Source organism: Drosophila nasuta, chromosome 2R (assembly GCF_023558535.2).
Source record: "Drosophila nasuta strain 15112-1781.00 chromosome 2R, ASM2355853v1, whole genome shotgun sequence".
Lineage (NCBI taxonomy): Eukaryota > Metazoa > Arthropoda > Insecta > Diptera > Drosophilidae > Drosophila > Drosophila nasuta.
This window is the reverse complement of record NC_083456.1, coordinates 28,452,476-28,471,527: the sequence shown is the minus strand read 5'-3', so window position 1 is coordinate 28,471,527 and position 19,052 is coordinate 28,452,476. Positions and strand designations below refer to the sequence as shown.

At 37.5% G+C, this 19,052-nt stretch overlaps 1 protein-coding gene across 1 annotated transcript in view; it reads right to left on the bottom strand.

Annotated features, from left to right (window-relative positions):
• The window catches only part of LOC132784875 (G protein-coupled receptor kinase 2), a 59,270-nt gene extending 40,281 nt beyond the window's left edge, over positions 1–18,989 (bottom strand). Inside the window, 2 exon segments of the mRNA XM_060790765.1 lie at positions 12,652–12,686; positions 18,090–18,989. The gene's annotated coding sequence lies outside the window, so the exon portion shown is untranslated.
• Positions 18,990–19,052: the final 63 nt, after the last annotated feature.

Sequence of the window (19,052 nt, the reverse complement as noted above, 5' to 3'; positions counted from 1 at the left end):
TTGATGTTCTCTCTGATGTTGGGGCTCCCTTATTTTTATTTTTGTGTGTTTGTGTTTGTTGCTAAAAACTCAACTCAAGGTTTACGATTCAACTGGATTTAATTTGGCAAAATTGTGCGGCCACTTAAATGGCCAACAACTTCAGTTGACTTCAGTTCAGTTCTCGTGTACATACATCTAATGCTTGATGGATTTTATGCATTGCATAAGCAAAAAAAAAAGTTGCTACAACTTTTGTTGTGCGTTGTGTTGTGTTGCCCTTCAACTACAACTATAACAACTACAACTACAATTCCCGCTTAGTTTATTTATTTAGTTTTACATTTATTTTTCAATGCTGTGTGTAAAACTTCTACTGCTATAATTTTCAGCTGCTTTTCAGTTTTGTGCTGTGCTGTGTGCTCCCCGGCGTGTCGTAACTTTGTTTGATAACTCTGCAAAACTCAATTACGCGACTTTATGTGCAACGCTGCTTTGTACTTCAAAAGATCTAGCACAACATGCATATTTAATAGTGTGTAAGGCGACTAACTGACCAAGACGTGATACGTCTCGTATCCAAGCGTCAAGCACTTTGGGTAATCTCTTTATTATCATCTCTCTCTTTTTTTTGCGCACTGCAATTGCGGCAATTTCGCAGTCTCTTTTTTACGGTTTTAAATTCCATTTCAGTTTTTTTTTGCGCGCTTTCGCTCTCGTCATTGGTAAACGATTTACGGCCAAGAAATGTAGACCTATCATTTATTTAGCATAGTTTTCCATTCATCGTAATGACATTTCAATTACAGGCGAGCGAGGGCAAAAGAGACTTGAACTACAAAACTACAAAATAGAGCAACTCATATTAAACGACGTTCAAAACTTTGTGCACACACACATGAAAATCGATTTATGCTGTACTGCGATTTAAATGCGTTGCAGTTGTAATTGCACGTTGCACGTAGCAAACGTTCATTAATGTGCACTATAAATTGCCCTTTGGCCAGGTCACCCCTCGATAGATGGCGCCACACACACATACGCTGGGGAGCAACTAAAACCAAGTCATAATTGGGCCATGGCTAAAACAGCACACAGCATAAATCCTGCCAGCGTTGACAGCGTTAATGGTGCCTGGTCGCTCCCCAATGTTTCCATTGATGACTTTGCCAGCATCCGCTGAAACACAAACACCCCACTATATCTATATATGTACATATATTCTCTTATATATGACATTGCAGATTTTGTGTTGCCTACTTGGCAGCGTCGTCGTCACAGTGTCTGCGTTTTGGCTTCGTCTGTGGGTAAGTTGGCCCCAAAAACACTATAACTAACATCGAAAGTTTTATTCGGTTATATTTATTGCCATTGCTCTTGTTGTTGTTGTTGTTGGTAGAGAGTGCATCTTCCTGATTTCGAATCTCTCTCTCTCTCTTGGCTATGGCCCTGACTATGTCCTGCTTTGCATAAAAAGTATGCACATAAATCTGTTTCTATTTCAGCTTCTGCTTCTACTTTTCTCTCTATATTTCCATGCACATTGAACCATAAACAGAAAAAAAAACAAGTAAGAAAGCTAAAGTCGAGTGAACTCGACTGTGAGATACCCGCTACCTATTTTGAATAAAATAAATATATTTTGCGGTATTTTTCTCAAAAAAAAAAACCCCCCGAATATACTGCAAAAATACTAAAAATATACCAAATATACAATTTGGTTGTATATTTGGTATATCGATATAGTACCGCGTTGAAATATATGCCATAGACGGCACAATATACCAGATTGTTAGCCAAAGCAACTAAGACCCCTAGTAAGTAGGCGTTTTTGCCCATACAAAAGTATTTCTTTAATAATTTCTATTCGATTTTTTTGATTTGCGGAGGCGGAATCGGGCGTGGCAAAAATTTGAAACAAACTTGATATGCGTGCAAGCATAACAAATGCTGTCGAAAAAAAATTATAGCTCTATCTCTTATAGTCTCTGAGATCCAGTGTTTCATACGGACAGACGGACAGACACACAGACACACAGACGGACAGACGGACATGGCTAGATCGTCTCGGCTGTTGACGCTGATCAAGAATATATATACTTTATATGGTCGGAGATGCCTCCTTCTACCTGTTACATATGTACATTTCCTGCCGGCACAAAGTTATAATACCCTTCTACCCTATGAGTAGCGGGTATAAAAAAATAAATGCAAAAAGTGTAACGATTTTCGTTGTTGGGTTTTATTAAAGTGCATTTGTTTTTGACACATTCCATATTTACTTTATTTATTCATGCATAAATTGTTTTTTATTCCTTGCAGCCAAACGACAACAACAAAAAATTGCATAAAATAAATGTTCAATTATTAATTGCTAGTCTGCTTTGCAAAATGGAAATACAATATAGACATTTTATTTGCGCAAACCGCACCAAAAGCAATTCATGAATATAAAGTTACAATTGCACTTAAAAGAGTGTATTTATGAAAATAAACGCCATTGTAAATTCAAACCCATTAAGACTAAAGTATTTGCTATTAAAAGTTTGTAAAAAATTAATAGTTTAAAGTGCTGGCAAACAGAAAAAGATAAATTTGCATTACACCAATAAGAAAATTCTTTAAAGTTCAGTCTTGCAATTTAATCACTTAGTAATGCAATTTCTGTGTTTGTATAACTCAAAATATATAATTTAAGCATTTGTTTGTAGTTTTGCGTTTCTCAAAATATAATTTAAACATTTGCCAGACCATTAAGAAAATGAATGAAGCTACCAATTTAATTGGCAATGTTTTAATGAAGTTCTGCGAGAAAACTGACAGACAACGCACGGATCTCATTCATTTGCCGTTTGCTTTTGTCAACATCACAATTAGACGCAATTAAAGCGTGCAACAAAGTTGGCCAAAACAGAGTGCAGATGCCGCTCGTTGCCGTTGCCATTGCTGTTGCCAAAAGCTAGTAGCCCATAATACAGTAAGCCAAATGAATGCGCATTAAAAGCAACTGCACGTAGCCAAATTGATGGCTAGAAAAGCTAGAGGAGCAGAGGCAGAAGGAGGAGAAACGGCAACCAGAAATTTGCCATTTATTGTGCATCCATGAGGTTGACTGCGAGCACAGTTCTCCGTCTGTGTGGCACGTGTGTATGAGTGTGTGTGTGTGTGTGTGTGTGTGGCATGCCTCTAGCTATGTAGTTAGATGTCTGGAGCTACCTTTGTGCTATAGCTAAAAGCTGGAGCTGGAAATACTTGTTGTTTTGGGTGAATCGTGTGTATTTGGCTGCTAATCAGCGAACGAGCAGCAGACGCAGCCTCTGATGCGTGAGACGACGACGAGTGAAGTCTGCGAAAGTTTGTGGCATTAATTCAAACTATATACGTATATAATAAGAGAATCTCTCATACATTTTAATTTAAGCGCTGCGACCGCGACACGAAACTTTCAACTAAAGCTGCAGAGCTTCAGCTTCAGCTCCAGTGGAAAATAAATTGCGGCATGCAGCATGCAAGAGGCAAGTAGCGTTATATTTATGCAGCGGAAACGGGACTGTGTGACTGTGCAGCAGCAGCAGCAAACTGGGATTGAAACAGTAAAGTGGAGTGTGGGTTTTTTTTTGCAGCTTGTTGGGTTGTTGGGGGAGCAGCCGACAACTGAGATGCTTGGTTGCATTTCAATGGCATAAAAAACACACCCCAAAGCATCCACACACACACACACACACACACTTGCACACATGCCGTCCTTTTGGCAGCGCCAGAAATAAGGGAAGAAATCTTGCAAATGAACACAAAAATGCAAAGAAAACAACAACAACAACAACAACAACAACAACAGCAACTGCACATTGGAAAACAACAACGCGCTGAGCAAAAATCTTTTGTATGCAGCACAAAAGCAGCGACAACAGCGCAAAAAAAATGTACTCGTATATATATATAAGTTTGTTTGTATGTTTTGTATATCGAGAGGGGAGAACATGGCAAACAACTTGGAATAAGTTTTTCCAGTCACAAGCGAGCTCTCAACGCTGCACTTGCCGATATACTAGCACTTTTTTTGTGCATTCTTTTTATTTTTTGTGTTTTTGTTTTTTCGGTTAGGGTAATATTCAGGGAATGCAATGACGTCGCCAGCGGGCTCGATGAAAGAAGTCATTGGCCTTTTTGTTTACCGTTCTCACTCCCCCAAACATCGTAAGCTAAGCAGCATCGTCGTCAACCACATCGTCAAAAATCGACATTGGCATTGCTCCATTAGAGCTGATTGCTTCAGGGCCGCACATTAATCAAGAGAGCCCCCCCCCGTCTTATATAACATGCAAATCAGAGTATAATCAACACACACACACATCATATGATAATCATGCGATAATTTTGTAGTTCAACATTTGCGCTGAGTCAGCAAAGTGAAGCAAAATTCTCTCTCTCTCTCTCTCCTCACTCCTTTTTGGCGGCGCCTTGACCTCTATTGAATTGTACAATTAGAAACAAACGAAACTATAAAGTCAACGTCGCGTTATATATATTTTTTTGTGTTACATATACTTTATGAAAGCGCAATAAACTTGCGCAGCAATTTGCATGGTGTGAAAATTATCATCGTGTCGTGATACCAAAACCAAAACCAAATCAACTGGGTCATACTTTTGAATATTGTGCTCTCCACTCATGTGTACTTATTATTATCAGCACCAAGCTAACTTGTAACGTAACTCAAAAAAAATAAGAAACTAGATCGTGGGTGTGTGACAATGTCGCCAAGCAAAGCCACAAAAGCTTTGCTCAAATTCTATTGTCAATTCAGAAAATTTAATAACAAATGTTGATGTCATCACAACTCTCTTTAAAGTCGCCAAGTTGTATGACTATTTTTCTATGAATCTTTTATTGAATGAAGCCTCAGTTTCTATTTGAATTATTTTTGTATTGATTGTAACTCTATTTGAATGGCAATTGAAGATTTCATAGTTGTATTATTATTTATACTCATTACTCATAAGGTAGAAGGGTATTATAACTTTAAACCCCAACAAATGAAATCATCTCCGATCCCATCAAGTAAATATATTTTTGATCAGTGTCAACTGCTAAGACTTGACTGATGCTGAAGTCTTAATAATTTGGTATATTTTGAACTAGATGGTATATTTTGCATATAATAGTATATTAAACTAGATGGTATATTTTGCATGTAATAGTATTTTAAACTAGATAGTATACTGTGCAAGTAACAGTATATCAAAATAGACTTTGGTCTGTTTTTTTTTTTTTGTTTTGGTATATTATTTATTATATTAAATCTAGTACTTAATACTACATTTAATAGAGAAGAGAGTTCTGGCTGCTGGTGGTATATTCATTTGGTATATTTTAAGAATACTCTTTAAAATTCAAAATAAATGGCGAGTATTTCACAGTTGAGCACTCGACTTTAGCTTTCTTACTTGTTTTCTATAACTTTTTTTATTGTAAATGAAACAAGAATTTATTAAAATGTTGAATTCTTTATATTATATATAAATTGTAGAGTCTATTCACAATTGATAATAACTCAAAATTCTACTTAAAATGCAATAGTGTGTCTCAAAGTTGTATTACTTATTCTTCTATAAATCTTTTCTGTTTGAATGAAGCAAGTATTTCTTTCATGAAATATTGAATTCATCATCTATTGATTGTAGTGTCTATTTACAGAAGATACGCACTGTAATCCATCTCGATTTGTTTGGCACAACAATATGGCATAGGAATTTGTAAATATGTTTATTGTTATTTGTTGCCGCCCCTCTCTGCGCTTCTCTCTCTCTCTCTCTGTGTGTGTCTCTGTTTCATTCATTTGTGATCACAGCAAATTCCAACTGTGGCGCGTTTCATTCATTGCATTGCGATGGGCGCGTCAAATGTTTTGAGGAATTTCAAATTCAGAATTGAGTATTCTAATGGGCAGGCCTTGACGGCGACGCGTCGATTACGATTGCCGCAACACCAACAACAACAGCAGCAACAACAGCAATAGCAAAGACAACATCAGATTCAGGTCTGTGTTTTTTCTATTTCTTTTTGTAGTTGTTGATAATACGCAACTGCTATGGCAAGTATTTATTTTACTCATTTCATATAATTAATTAATGAGCAAGTTTAAAACACAACTAATAAATAAATGAGTGGAATACACATTTCTGTGTGTGTGCGTAATTATTTTATAATCGAATTCTAAGCATAACCGCAAAAGTGTGAATGTGTCACAATAGCGAGGCATTTTAATCAGCATAATAAATAAATGCGGTCGCATTGCATATGATTAACTTTGTAATCACACACTCAGCTATGAATAAATTATCGATCGATTTTCATTTTAATTAAAGAGAGAGAAAAAAACTGAATATGAAATGAATTAAGAAATGAATGGAAAAGCAAAAGATACAACTGTAGTTAATGATATGTCATTAAAAGGAAATTAATTGTAGTTTGCCATCCGCAATCAATAATAATTTGCACGTTTAACGGGGCTATTAAGAACACATTTGACCCCCACGTCCACACGCCCCCATCGTGGGCGCATGTCAAAGCTAAGCACTCGCTGCTGGTGCTGCAAAGTGCCCATTTCAACTTGAGTATGTGGAGTGCAAGTAAACAAAACGCCAGCAGCAAAAGCAACAGCAACAGCTCTACAAAGCTGTCCCGCATTGCGCCAAGGCTGGCCCGCATTTGACCTGACCAAAAAGCTTTACGAATTCGCCTGAGTAAGGCCACCTGTATCAATATATAAGTATTTACTCAAGTCTCTCTCTCTCACCCGCTCTCTCTCTCTGTGTACGTATATTTATGGATGCCACTGTATGTGCAAATTGTGTCGATGTGTCTGTCAAACCTCATTTAAATACTATGACGATGTTTTATTGACACTGTGTGTATGTTTTAATTTGGCTTTTGCCTTTCACCGCTGACCGCACCCCGCGCTGCTCCCCTCCCTCTGCTGCTCCCCTCACTGCTCCGCTCTTCAGCTCGCCACACGCTCAATGCGCCGTTCGTTGTTCGCTGCTGTTCGCTGGCACCTGCTATAAATAAAAGCGAACGGATCGCTTTGACGTCACTGTGACGTCATTGAGAATCGACAGCAATAATAATAACAAGGCATAAACATTAACTTAATCATTGTATTTAAAAGTGTCTAAGCAATGTCTTTCTGGTCTCTCACTCTACTCACAGAAACCGAAACAGAAACAGAAACTGGTTTTCGTTTTGTTTGTTTTGTTTATTTATTATTGTTGTCTTATTATAAAAGATTTGCATAATAATTTCAATTTAGATTTATTGACACACACACAGATACACATAGTTGCTACCTCTGTGTGTTGTGTTGTGTATTTACAAGTCTTACAACATTTTGCAAATATTTTAATTTCATGATCAACGTCGTCGCTTATACTATAATTCCCTTGTGTGTGTGTTTGTTTCTCATTTTCATTTTGATTTTGAATTTTGTGAGAATCAAAAATATTTTTATTAACTTGGCTTTGTTCGTTTTTATTTCGTTTGTGTTTACATTTCATTTCGAATGCATTATTTTGCTGCTGTGATGCATTCACGTCTTAGTTGTTCTTGTTTTTAGTTTTTAGTTTCATTTTGTGGTCGGTCATTTGCATTAATTGGCAATAGCAGCAGAGGCAACAACGTCGCTGCCCATTTTAATTGAATTTCCACAATGATCATAAACTTGACGCGTTTATTTTTGATTCGTGTTTTATTTCACTCTCTGTGTGTGTATTTTCTTGATTTTTATTTTATTTTCGCATTATTACTATTATTTTGCTTTGCTTTCTGGCACAAGGCTAACAATTGCGTTAAATGTTACGTTACTTTTTGTTGTAATTGCAGTTGTTGTTGTTGCTGTTTTTGTTGTTGTTCGGCGGGTTTATGAATGGTTTGCTTGTTGGTCAAGCCTTTTGGGTCTTTCGCCCGTGTAATGCATAAACAAATAAACGGATGAAAAAAAAACAAACACGACCATGACCAAAGTTGTTAATTCAAATGTCGTAACATCAATCGATATATATTTTTGATATTATATCTATATCAATCAGCAAATGCATATATATTTTCATCTGCATTAATCAAATTCGTTTGCATATCCGGCGCAAGTAAATTTGCCTTACACAAAAGTAGTTTTTTTTCGCCGATTTTTACATTGCATATTTTCCTCGCTAACGAATTTATCAATCAATGGGCAATGGCAATCGCAATGCCAACAGTCAAATGGCAATCGGATGGCGCACATTCAATACTATTTCAATATATAATTTAATTTCATACTTTTTTACTGTCTTTCCATCTCGGACCAATTGAATTTTCGAGGCTATTACTAAATTCAAATAGTATACTATTGGATAGAAAATATACTATATTGTCAACCTTAAAATATATATATATTTCAATGAGGCCCTAATCATAATGGATTTGGCCAAAAGTTAAGCCGCATGCTGTCCCAACTTGGGGTCAAAGAGTTAAAACATTGAATCTCTGGAAGGCAGACAAAACTGTCAACTAAGCTGAGCAAGGCCAAAAATGCGTGTTAACTGCATGTTACATGCCACATTAAGCTTTACAATATTTTAACTATGCAAAAGCCAAGGGAACAATTGTCTGACCTTCAAGAGGGCAATCATCATAAATGCATTTAAAAAAAGAAGAAATAAAGCATTGTGAACATTATGATGCAGCACTTTTGGCCTGTTAAGCAAATCTCACTGACAGCCGACCGTGGTGGCCAACTAACTGAAACCGCAGCCACAGATGACCACACCACAATGACAACGACAACGACAACGATGATGATGATGATGACCGCGACGCTGCCTTGCAACACACACATACACGCATACAGACAGCGTGTGGCAAGTTGAGTTGACCTGAGCTGACGTCCATCTGCATATGCTTTATTTACTTCATGCTTGTGCAACAAAAGTAAAAAGTAAAAAATAAAAAGCAGTCTGCCACTCATATATATAAAAATAATATAGAAAAAAAGAGCGTCAATATTTGCTCAAAGTTTTGCTGCGGCACGTTACCTTTATAGCCGCTTTGTTGTTTTGGCTTTTATATTTTATTTCACTTGATTTTTTTGCTTGCTTGCTGGCAAATTGGCCACCGCCGGACACAGAATCAGAGATGGTATGAAATATTTAAATTGTGCAGCCACAAATGGGCAAACAAAGCATATATCATTTAGATCTGTGGGGATTAAAAATGCGCAGCGAACTAATGCTCAAGTTCATGTGAAATATTTGATAAAGCTTTCGAGTAAATAAAAAGACGTGCATATGGAAATATGAAAATTAGAAAATATAAAGCGAACTTGCATACATCTCTAGCGAATTTTAAAGCAGCCTTTCAATCATTAGCTTGATGTGCGACAGCTGTGCCAAAAACTTGTCAGACACATTCAAATATTTGATAAAGCTTGGAATTTCATAAAGACGTTCATATAGAAGTATGAAAACAAGAATAATACAAGAATAATGCTCGACTCTGAGATACTCACAGCCCATTGTAAATATAAAGCAAATCATACCAATTCAATTAGAACTATATTTGGTATATCGACATACACTCAAAATATACCGAATTATCAATTGAGTGCTTTATTTGGTATATCAATCACTATCACACTCAAAGTATACCATATTATGCAAAATATACTAGACTAAACGTTCTATTTGGTATATCGATATACTAATCTATTCCAAATATACCGAAGAATACAAAATATACTAGATTGTCAATCTCACTGAGTGCTTTATTTGGTATATCCAAACTCTATTACGCTCAAAGTATACAATATTATGCAAAATATACTAGACTGAACGCTTGATTTGGTATATCGGTATACTATTACATTCAAAAAATACCATATAATACAAAATAAACTATTTAGTCAACATCACTGATCGCTTTATTTGGTATATCGGTATACTATTATACTCAAAATATACCATAGTATAAAAATATACTAGAATTTGCACCTTATTTGGTATATCGATATAATATTACACTGAAAATATACCACATAATACTAAATATACTAGATGGTCAACCTCTCTGGGGGCTTTATTTGGTATATCGGTATACCATTATACTCAAAATATACCATAGTATACAAAATATACTAGAATGTGCACTTAATTTGGTATATCGATATAATATTACACTGAAAATATACCACATAATACTAAATATACTAGATGGTCAACCTCTCTGAGGGCTTTATTCGGTATATCGATATTCTATTACATTCACAATATACCATAGTACAAAATATCCTGTCTGAACGCTTTATTTGATACTTTTACACTCATTATACAAAATATACTAAATTATCAACCTCACTGAAATTTTGAAGCCGCGCTTTAATCATAAAGTTGATGCACGACAGCTGTGTCAAAACTTGTCAGACGCACTCACAATAAAAATGCGAAAAAGGTAGAGAGAAATAGTTGAAAATACTCGAATTTAACAGGTAGGCGAGCGAGAGCTAAAGAATGACAACGTCCTACGTCCGATCGCCGGCAAATTTATGAGCTCATAAAGATTTCAACCGAAAGTCATAATGACAAACTGCTGCTGCTGCTGTCCGCTGATGTCGCTGGCAATTGTGGGACGATTTCGATACTTGCACTTTACGAGTTACGAGTTTTTTTTTTCCTTTTTACAGTTTTTCATTTTCAGTTTTTCGCGTCAGTTGTTTTTTGCGTGTCTTGTGTCTGTTGCAATTTACTCTCGCGTACAATGAGTGACAAAACGTGGGAGAACAACTTTCAAGTTGGGGGCTGCAGCAACTATCAAAAAGCTGGCAACAACTGTTCCATAAAAATGGCCAAGTTTGCGTTGCGCTTGCCAAGTGCAACTCTCCAACATTTTCCCTTCTTCTATGTATGTGTGTGTGTGTGTGTGTGTGTGTTTGTTCTTTTACTTATTTTCGTGATGTTGCAACGCTGTCAAGCGTCAAAGTTTGCACTTTAATACCGCACAAAACTAAATCTCTTTTGGGGGGATATACACTTACAACTTTATGCTTTGTAATAGTTTTACACAACAACAAAACGTATCGATTGTTGCAACATTATTATAGGGTATTTCGTTTGTTGTTTTTGTAGCGTTGACAAGTTGCTCGGCACGCCCAGAATTTAAAGAGGGCGGGCATTGGCAAATTACCTTAGCTAAACTTTCTGCACAACGACAACAAACGCAGCTCGCTTTTGTTGCCGTTGTAAAATAAAACAATGCAGCAGCAACAGCAGCGGCAGGTAAAATGACAGAGACTGCAGTGCAACAAAAGGCAAAAGTTTATGGGGCACAAAAACACAACAACCGTTAGCACAACAACAACAACAACAAAATGTAAACTGCCGGCAAACCCAACGCAAAAGTTAAACACTAAAAATGTTTGTACAATTGTCGTTCTCTCTCTCTCTCTCTAGCTTTTCCATCTTTTTCTCATGCTGTGCTGTAGGTTATTTTTTTGTTTATGGCAGAGTGTACTAAATATTCCTAAACTAGCATTTTTCGAGGGGAGCGAGGGGGGCAGCAATTGGCGACAGGCGACGTCAGATGTCCCCAACGAGTTACGGCGAAATTCAATTATTGACTGCACAAAAGGCAGAACAGTTCCACCGTGCAGCGAACCACCCAAAACAGAAAACCACAGCCATTAAATAAAACGCAGACGCGCTTTTAGCCAAGCGCCAAGCGCCAGCAACATCAGCAGCATCGGAAAAGGAAAAGATTTGCCCATTTATCGATGCACACACACAATTGAAGCTCACAAGCTCAACAAAGTGTACATAAATTCAGTGTCATAAAAAAGAAGGAATGAAAGTCTACTCGACTGGAAGACACTCTTAAGGAAGGCACTGAAGAAAACTTGTAAATTTCAATAAATTCAAAATGAAATGCTTGCAAGGAAAGACTAAAATATATAAGTAACAACAATCTTAAACAATCTTATATAAACTTTGTAATAAATATATTTTAGATATTTATAATCCCAGCAAACATTTAAAATATGTTTCATCCACCATAATAATATAAATTTTAAATCTATACAGCTTAAGAACTTCAACTACAATCAACAAAGAGAAACTTTCTAATAAACATAATCCAAATATTTATACTTCCAGCAAACATTTCCAGAGTACAAAACATATTTCATCCTGCTGTAAAAATTTCATCTTAAGATCCCTGACTATAATCCCTTAAGAGAACCTCTGTATTAAAAACTAATTTGAATATTTGTAATCGCAGCAAAAAAACTTGAAAGTTATCTAAGCAGCTTTTCATCCTGCTGTCTGAACAAATATTGAAAACAATACAACCTAAAATCTAAAAGTTAAAGTTATCTACACGATTTCTTACGCTTTAAGCTAACCTTCAAAACTTCCTCAAGCAGGGTATAAAAAAAGGCAGCCGTGAAAACCAATAAAAATAAATACTTGAAATCACCTTTAGCTGGGGCAATAAATGTATGCATATAAATTTGTATATAATTTTAAGAGTAACCATAAATACTTAGCCTCAGCCAATAAAGAGGAAAATAAATAATACAAAAAAAACCAAAACTTAAATTAAGTTTATTTTAATTACCAAACATTAAAAGTATTTAAAGGTATTTACCTTGAGCGCTGCAGCGAAACCAGTTGCAGTTTTGTCTGTAAGAGCAAAAGTTAAAGTGGATTATTTAAATAGTTTGCAACACAAAAAAAATGCATAATTAAGAAGTTTTCTATTAGCCACGTGATGCTATGCAACAAGAGAGGAAGGCGGCCAGCAAAGAGTTTTATTGGCAACACAAAAAAAAAAAAATGGGAAAAATTATAAAATTGCTTATGGCGAGAGGATCTCACACACAGACAGAACACACACAAAGTGCAGTCGAGTCAGAAAGACCACCCAGGATTTGGCTTAAAGAGAATTCTTGGTAACAAAGCGGCGACCACAATGCTAACTCTGTCTCTACATCCCGCTCTCTCTATCTCTCTCTCTTTCTCTCTCAGGCTCAGTTTTAGCGTTCTCGGCTCGCTGCGCAATATTGTTAATGAATTCTACACGTATGGCTGCGTTGCTCTGCTCTGTTCTGTGTTGGGCTGGGCGATTGGACGCGCTGGCACAAAATGTGGCCCCAAAGCCTGGAGCCTGGGGCATAGAAGAAGCAGAAGCAGAGAAGGAGAGAAGGAGAATCAGAAGCCGAAGCCGAGGCCGGGGCATGAGCCAGTTTTGTCTGCCAGCCAGGCGCATTTTTTTTCTTGTTTCTTTTTTGCATAAAAATGTCTGTCGATTGTTGTTGTTGCTGTTTTGTTCTTTATTACATTTATTTTGTGTGCTGCTGTTGCTGTTGCCAAGTCGCAGTGTCAAGGTGTTGGCCACATGGCGCTGCTCATGCATATTTACAGCTGCCACAGCAACAGCAACAACAGCAACAACAACAACAGTTATTGCCACTGACTTTAGGAATGGGAGTTCAATGCACAAATGATTGGTTTTTAAGTGCATGGCGTTGATGATTTAACTTTTTGTTTTTCTGTTCTGTTCTGTTCTGTTCGGTTTTGTTTTGTTTTGTCACGCTGATCTTTTGTTGTTTTCCCAAAGTTTCAATGACACTTTGAATAATTTTTTGCCTGTTTTTTTTTTGCTGTGTGTACGCGCCTGACTGACATGCTGATGGATCTTCGTTGTCCCATATTGCTGTTGACAGTAGAACAGCAAAATTCAATTCCAATTCGCACAAAATTCGCAATAAAAAAAAAAGGTAAAAGGTAAAAAGGCTCAGCAGGTAACGTGCCAAGTTTTAAAGGTTCACGTGTCAAAGTGGCAATAACACTCAGTCAAAGCAAAGCCAAACGGGACGAGGGTTTGTCTTTAATCAAAATTGAGTGAACAAAAACTCTAAAGCACTGCCAAACCAACAACGGGACAACGGGACAACAAAAGGCCCAAAACAACTGCCGCTTGGCTGTTGGCCTTAAGCTCAAAAGTACTTTTGCATACCCTGTTTTTTTGTTTCTTAGTTGTTTTGTATGCACATAATCAATGTGGAACCAACAAATATGTTTTGTAATTTTGTTTTGAGGCTTTTCGAATTGATTTCAATAATTTCGAACAATATTTATGCATAATAAGTGAGCATTTATGTACTTTCTGGGCAATTGATTGGTATGTGCGCGTCTCATCAGCAACATCTTCGATATATTCTATACAATATATCTTTTATGAACCCGGAGCCGGGGGCGAGGGTTTTCTTAAATATGCACGCAAATAAAATGGCCGTAAGCCAAGAAGGAGCAACGAACACGTTCTAAGCAAAGCAAAGCAACTTACTGAGGCAGACACGCAAAAAAAATAAAAAAAATAAAAGAGAAAAGTTTAGCAAGGTCATTACAGAGGCAAGGCCGCCGCCTGTTCCCCGCTTGATTAGCTAAATTTTCTTATCAGGTGAAAGAGCGAGAGAGACGCATGCACAAGTAGACGGTAATAAGCCTTGAATACAGGAAATTAACTAAGCACACCTCTAGCATAGTTCATTTTACGCGTGCTCCTCTCATTTCTCCTCTTCACTCTCCTCTTAAGTGGCCCCAAAGTCTTTAACATTAATTCATCAGCTACCAGATACTTTGAGACCCTCTCTCTCTCTCTCTCTTTCCTTTAGTCGACTTTCAGCTAACGTCTAGCATAATGTTTACAATGTGGGATTAAATGGAATTTAAGTGAATTTATTGTCTGCTGTGTTTTTCGGAATGTTTTCCTAGCACATATACAAATTACACATAAAGATTATACTTAAGCTGATTAGATGCTGCCCCAGAAATTGAAAATCATTTCACATCTCTTGGCTCTTCAATTTGATTTTGGTATCAACACTTTAATTGAATTGTGTCTGTTGTGAAACTAACTCGTAACTAGAGACGACAATCATAAGTTCCAACTACAACTACAACTACAACTACAAATGTCAAATCCAATCATCACACATACACACACACAATAGAAGCTGGTAATAAGATCAAATTCTGGGGAAAAACGGCAAGGATTAATTGGATTCGAAATTGACAATGAACTAGGAGACATCTCACACACACACACACGCACACACACAACATTATATAACCACAACAAGTACAAAATGTTTTCTATGGTTTCAGGTAGCTGGGAAATCGATTAAAGAGTCAGTAGAGGGTATGTGAAAGGCGAGCATTGTTGTGCACATAATGCGAGCAAAGTTTATAATCCGTTTTGGCCTTTTTTGGCTCTTGTCTAGTTTTGTGTTGGTCGCAAAAATGAGTTAAGCTGATTTTCATGCGACTGTTTTTTCATTCTTTCTAATAGACTACGACGCTTAGCAACACACTCAATATAAAGCTGCTCCCAGTGCCACGCCCACAGGACAAGAGCGAGGTAGAGAGAGTGTGGTGTGGGTGTGCGGCAATTAATATCAATTCCGTTTGGCCATTAACATGGCCGAAAACATATTGGCTAACAAGTGTCAAAGTCGCGCCAAATTAGAGAGCCCAAAAGCCCAATGACGAAACGAAACGTGGCGCAAGGCGAGGCCAGAACTGGGATTGCAATTGGAATTGGAAGAGGAAGTAGAAGTGGAAGTGGAAGTGGAAGTGGATTGAGAATGGGAGACTGGCACTTTAACGCCATGACGCGTGCAAACGATGAGCAGCATGTGGCCAATCCCCAATCCTAGAACAGGACGAGACAGGAAAGGCCAAGCCAAACACGAATGGGTTCAGCATTACTGTTGCTGTTTTTGTTTTTGGGGCGCGTCGTTGTCCTGTTCTTGTTGATACTAATATTCGATTGAGTTTTATTTGCTTTGGGGTTTGGTCTCGTCCGGCTCAGCTCGGCTCGGCTCGTCCTGCTCATTGATGGTTTATTGTCTTTGCAGTCAGACAATATACACATCATGTGTATTGTATTTTCTCGACCCATATGTGTTTCGTCTCGTTGTCTGTCTGTCTCTCTGTTTGTGCCCCTCCTGCAATTGTGACGCCAGCAAAACCCATCGGCAACGCCACTCGAATGCTTTTTATGGTGCCACAAAAATTATATATGTATATACGTATATATTCGCTGTCCACTTTGGCTAGGAGCAGACATAATGGAAATGTGGCCATCGACGCCACATGTGGCCAACTCTGGCCAAGCACTCGCTGTTGCTCGCAAAGCAACTTCTCTCTAATGGTCACAGTTGGTCCTTCAAATTGAAAACGCAGCAACGTTGCCGCTGCTGACGTTGCTGCTGCTGCTGCTGCCTCTGCCTCTGCCTCTTCTCAGCGTCGTTGATGAGTGATGAAGCGGAAGCGGCTGACGCTATCAGCAGTAAATGCTAAGCGCTCCCTAATTATGCAGCTCTGTCTGGCAATCGGCAATCAGTGTCACTTACAATGACACACAACAAAAACAAATGCAAAGAAGATAACAACAAAACACTACGCAACAGCAAATAAATACACTTCTCTCTCTATATATATACTAGTACAAATATATATCGAACACTTTGCGTGAGTTGTTCAAAATGTTTTAAATATAATCCATTTAAATCCTTCGAGTATTACATGCTTTTAATGGGTATCATCGCATTTCAATAACCTCTCAATTCTGTAAATTATTTAAAACTCTTTCAATAGAATATATTCAAATGCTTTCAAAGTTATCAGCATATTAATATTTATTTAGTATAATGCTTATCAGCGTTTTTTAAGTGAATTCTGTGAGCTATTTATAAATATTCTTTGAAGGACTTTAACTTAGTTTTAATATTTTGTAATGCCTTTCAGTGCTTTCAAGTGGGTTCTAAATTCTGTGAATTATATAAAGTTTAGGTTGAATTAGTTCAATCACCATAATCTATTCAAATTCCCCCTCAACTGATTCATATTTATTGAATATTTCTTATCGGCATTATTTTAAGTGGACACTAAATTCTGTGAATTATATGAAGTTTAAGTTGAAGTAGTAGAATAACTGTAGATCAATATAATCTATTGAAATCAACGTTTTTTTAAGTGGACACAAAGTTCTATGAATTATTAAAAGTGCGGTAGATAACATAAGTTCAATATAATGCAAATTCTCACTCAAAGCATATTTATTTATTTAATTTTTCTAAATAGTTTTTAAAGCGCCAACAAATTCTGTGAATTTTATAAAAGCTTATTGAAATAGTAGCTATAGATCAATATAATCTGTTCAAATTCTTTGAAAGTCCTCTAAATATTAGCATTTCTTTAATATTTTTAAATGCCTATCAGCGCATTTCAAGAGAACGCAAAATTCTGTGAAATTATTGAAAGTTTATTGAAATCGACAGTCTGCTAATTTATTATCTATTTTCAGTCTAAATTTAATTATTCCAGTTTCAAGTAATTCAATTCGATTGATTGCTTATTAGCAACGATAAACAGTGTTTATTAAACATAGCGTTATTGAATGATTTCGATATATTTGTACAAGGTTATCGATAACAGTGCGTGCACTCAGGAAAAAAGAGATAGCAAGATAAACAAGCGACACAAACTGCGGCGGCGACCGGAAGAGCGCAAAGCATAATGAGTGTCGTCGTGTTTGTCTTATTGTTGTTGCTGTCGGCTGTTGGCTGTTGTGCTAGCAATAGCAAGAAGAGGTTGAAGAGGCCTCAACCGATAAACATGAACAACAAGAGTGATAAGAATAGCAGAACAACGCAGCGCTGCGCAACGCAACGCAACGCGGATGCTTTCACTCTCAGTGGCAGGCCATAAAGCACTCAATGCATCAGCAGTGCAACAGCATCAAAGGCATCGATTACGTTAATGAAATTGCGGGGTCCAAAAGCGTAACAGAGACAGACAACGTGTAAATTACAGTAAATACTTTAAAGCACTTATGCAGGCGAGTTGCAGAGCAGCCAGCTAATGAGGTGTGACAATTAAAAGGCGACAGACAAATGGGCGCAGCTGACTGCCAAGTGGGCAAGACAGAGACGGCTATGTGGAGTGAGTGAACACTTAAAGGAAGTGGAGGGAATGGGGAGGAGGTAAGCGTATCGTTAGTAAATGAGGAATTTTTACCTTGCTTTGTTTTTTTTTAGCTTGTGCTTAATACACGGGTTTAGTAAGCGGTTTTATTTTTCGGAATTTTTCGCAATAATCAGAAATGGGGACCTGATAAGCGGGCGCCGTTGATGATAACACACAAAATTCGCAGAAGAAATTAAGTAAGGGTCTCACTGTGCAACGCGAACAACGACAACGCCTAGTGCAGCAATTTTCCGGCTTTTCACACAGACACACGCGACAGCGTCAACGGCGACGTCGGCAGCGATAGCGGCAGCGGCGGCACGCTTTCTCAGGCAAGTTTTTTTTGCTTTTTGGGATTATTGCTTTTGCTTCACTGTGCTGCTGATTTTTCTGTTTTGTTGTTGTTTCTGTTGTTGTTGCACGACACCAATATGTACTTTTATTTGTTGTTGTTTTTTTTTAATTTGACCGCATTTGTCGATTTTGGTTTTTCTTCTTTTTGTTGTTGTTGTTGTCGGTGTTGTTGCTGTTGTTGTTGCGGCTGCTACAATAGCGGCTCTCTTTGCGTTTTGCTTTTGGCCAACACAACGCACACACTTACAAAGCACATGCACACACACCAACTCACGCGCGCAGCGAAACACACACACACACGGCACACACACACACGCGTTCGAGAAAGAGCAAGAGCGGCAGCGGCGACAGCAGCGGGGCGACGATCCAATGAAACACACACAAAATGCCAAAAAAATTTTCAAGCACTTGCGACTTTTTTTTTAATTTGGCTCTAGCACACAACACGCACGTTCAATTTTTGCATATAAGATGTTGCGGCGGCTTTTTTTACACGACGCGTCTTGTGTATTAACCAAAAACCTTTTGAAGTTGTAGTAAATTTATACGTCGTCCGCGCAAGCAAAAGAGGTATACTACACCCACGTCCGTTCGTAACACAAATGCTGTTAAATAACAGTCGCAGTCACTGGCGTTTAACATGCCCTGTAATAAAACAGC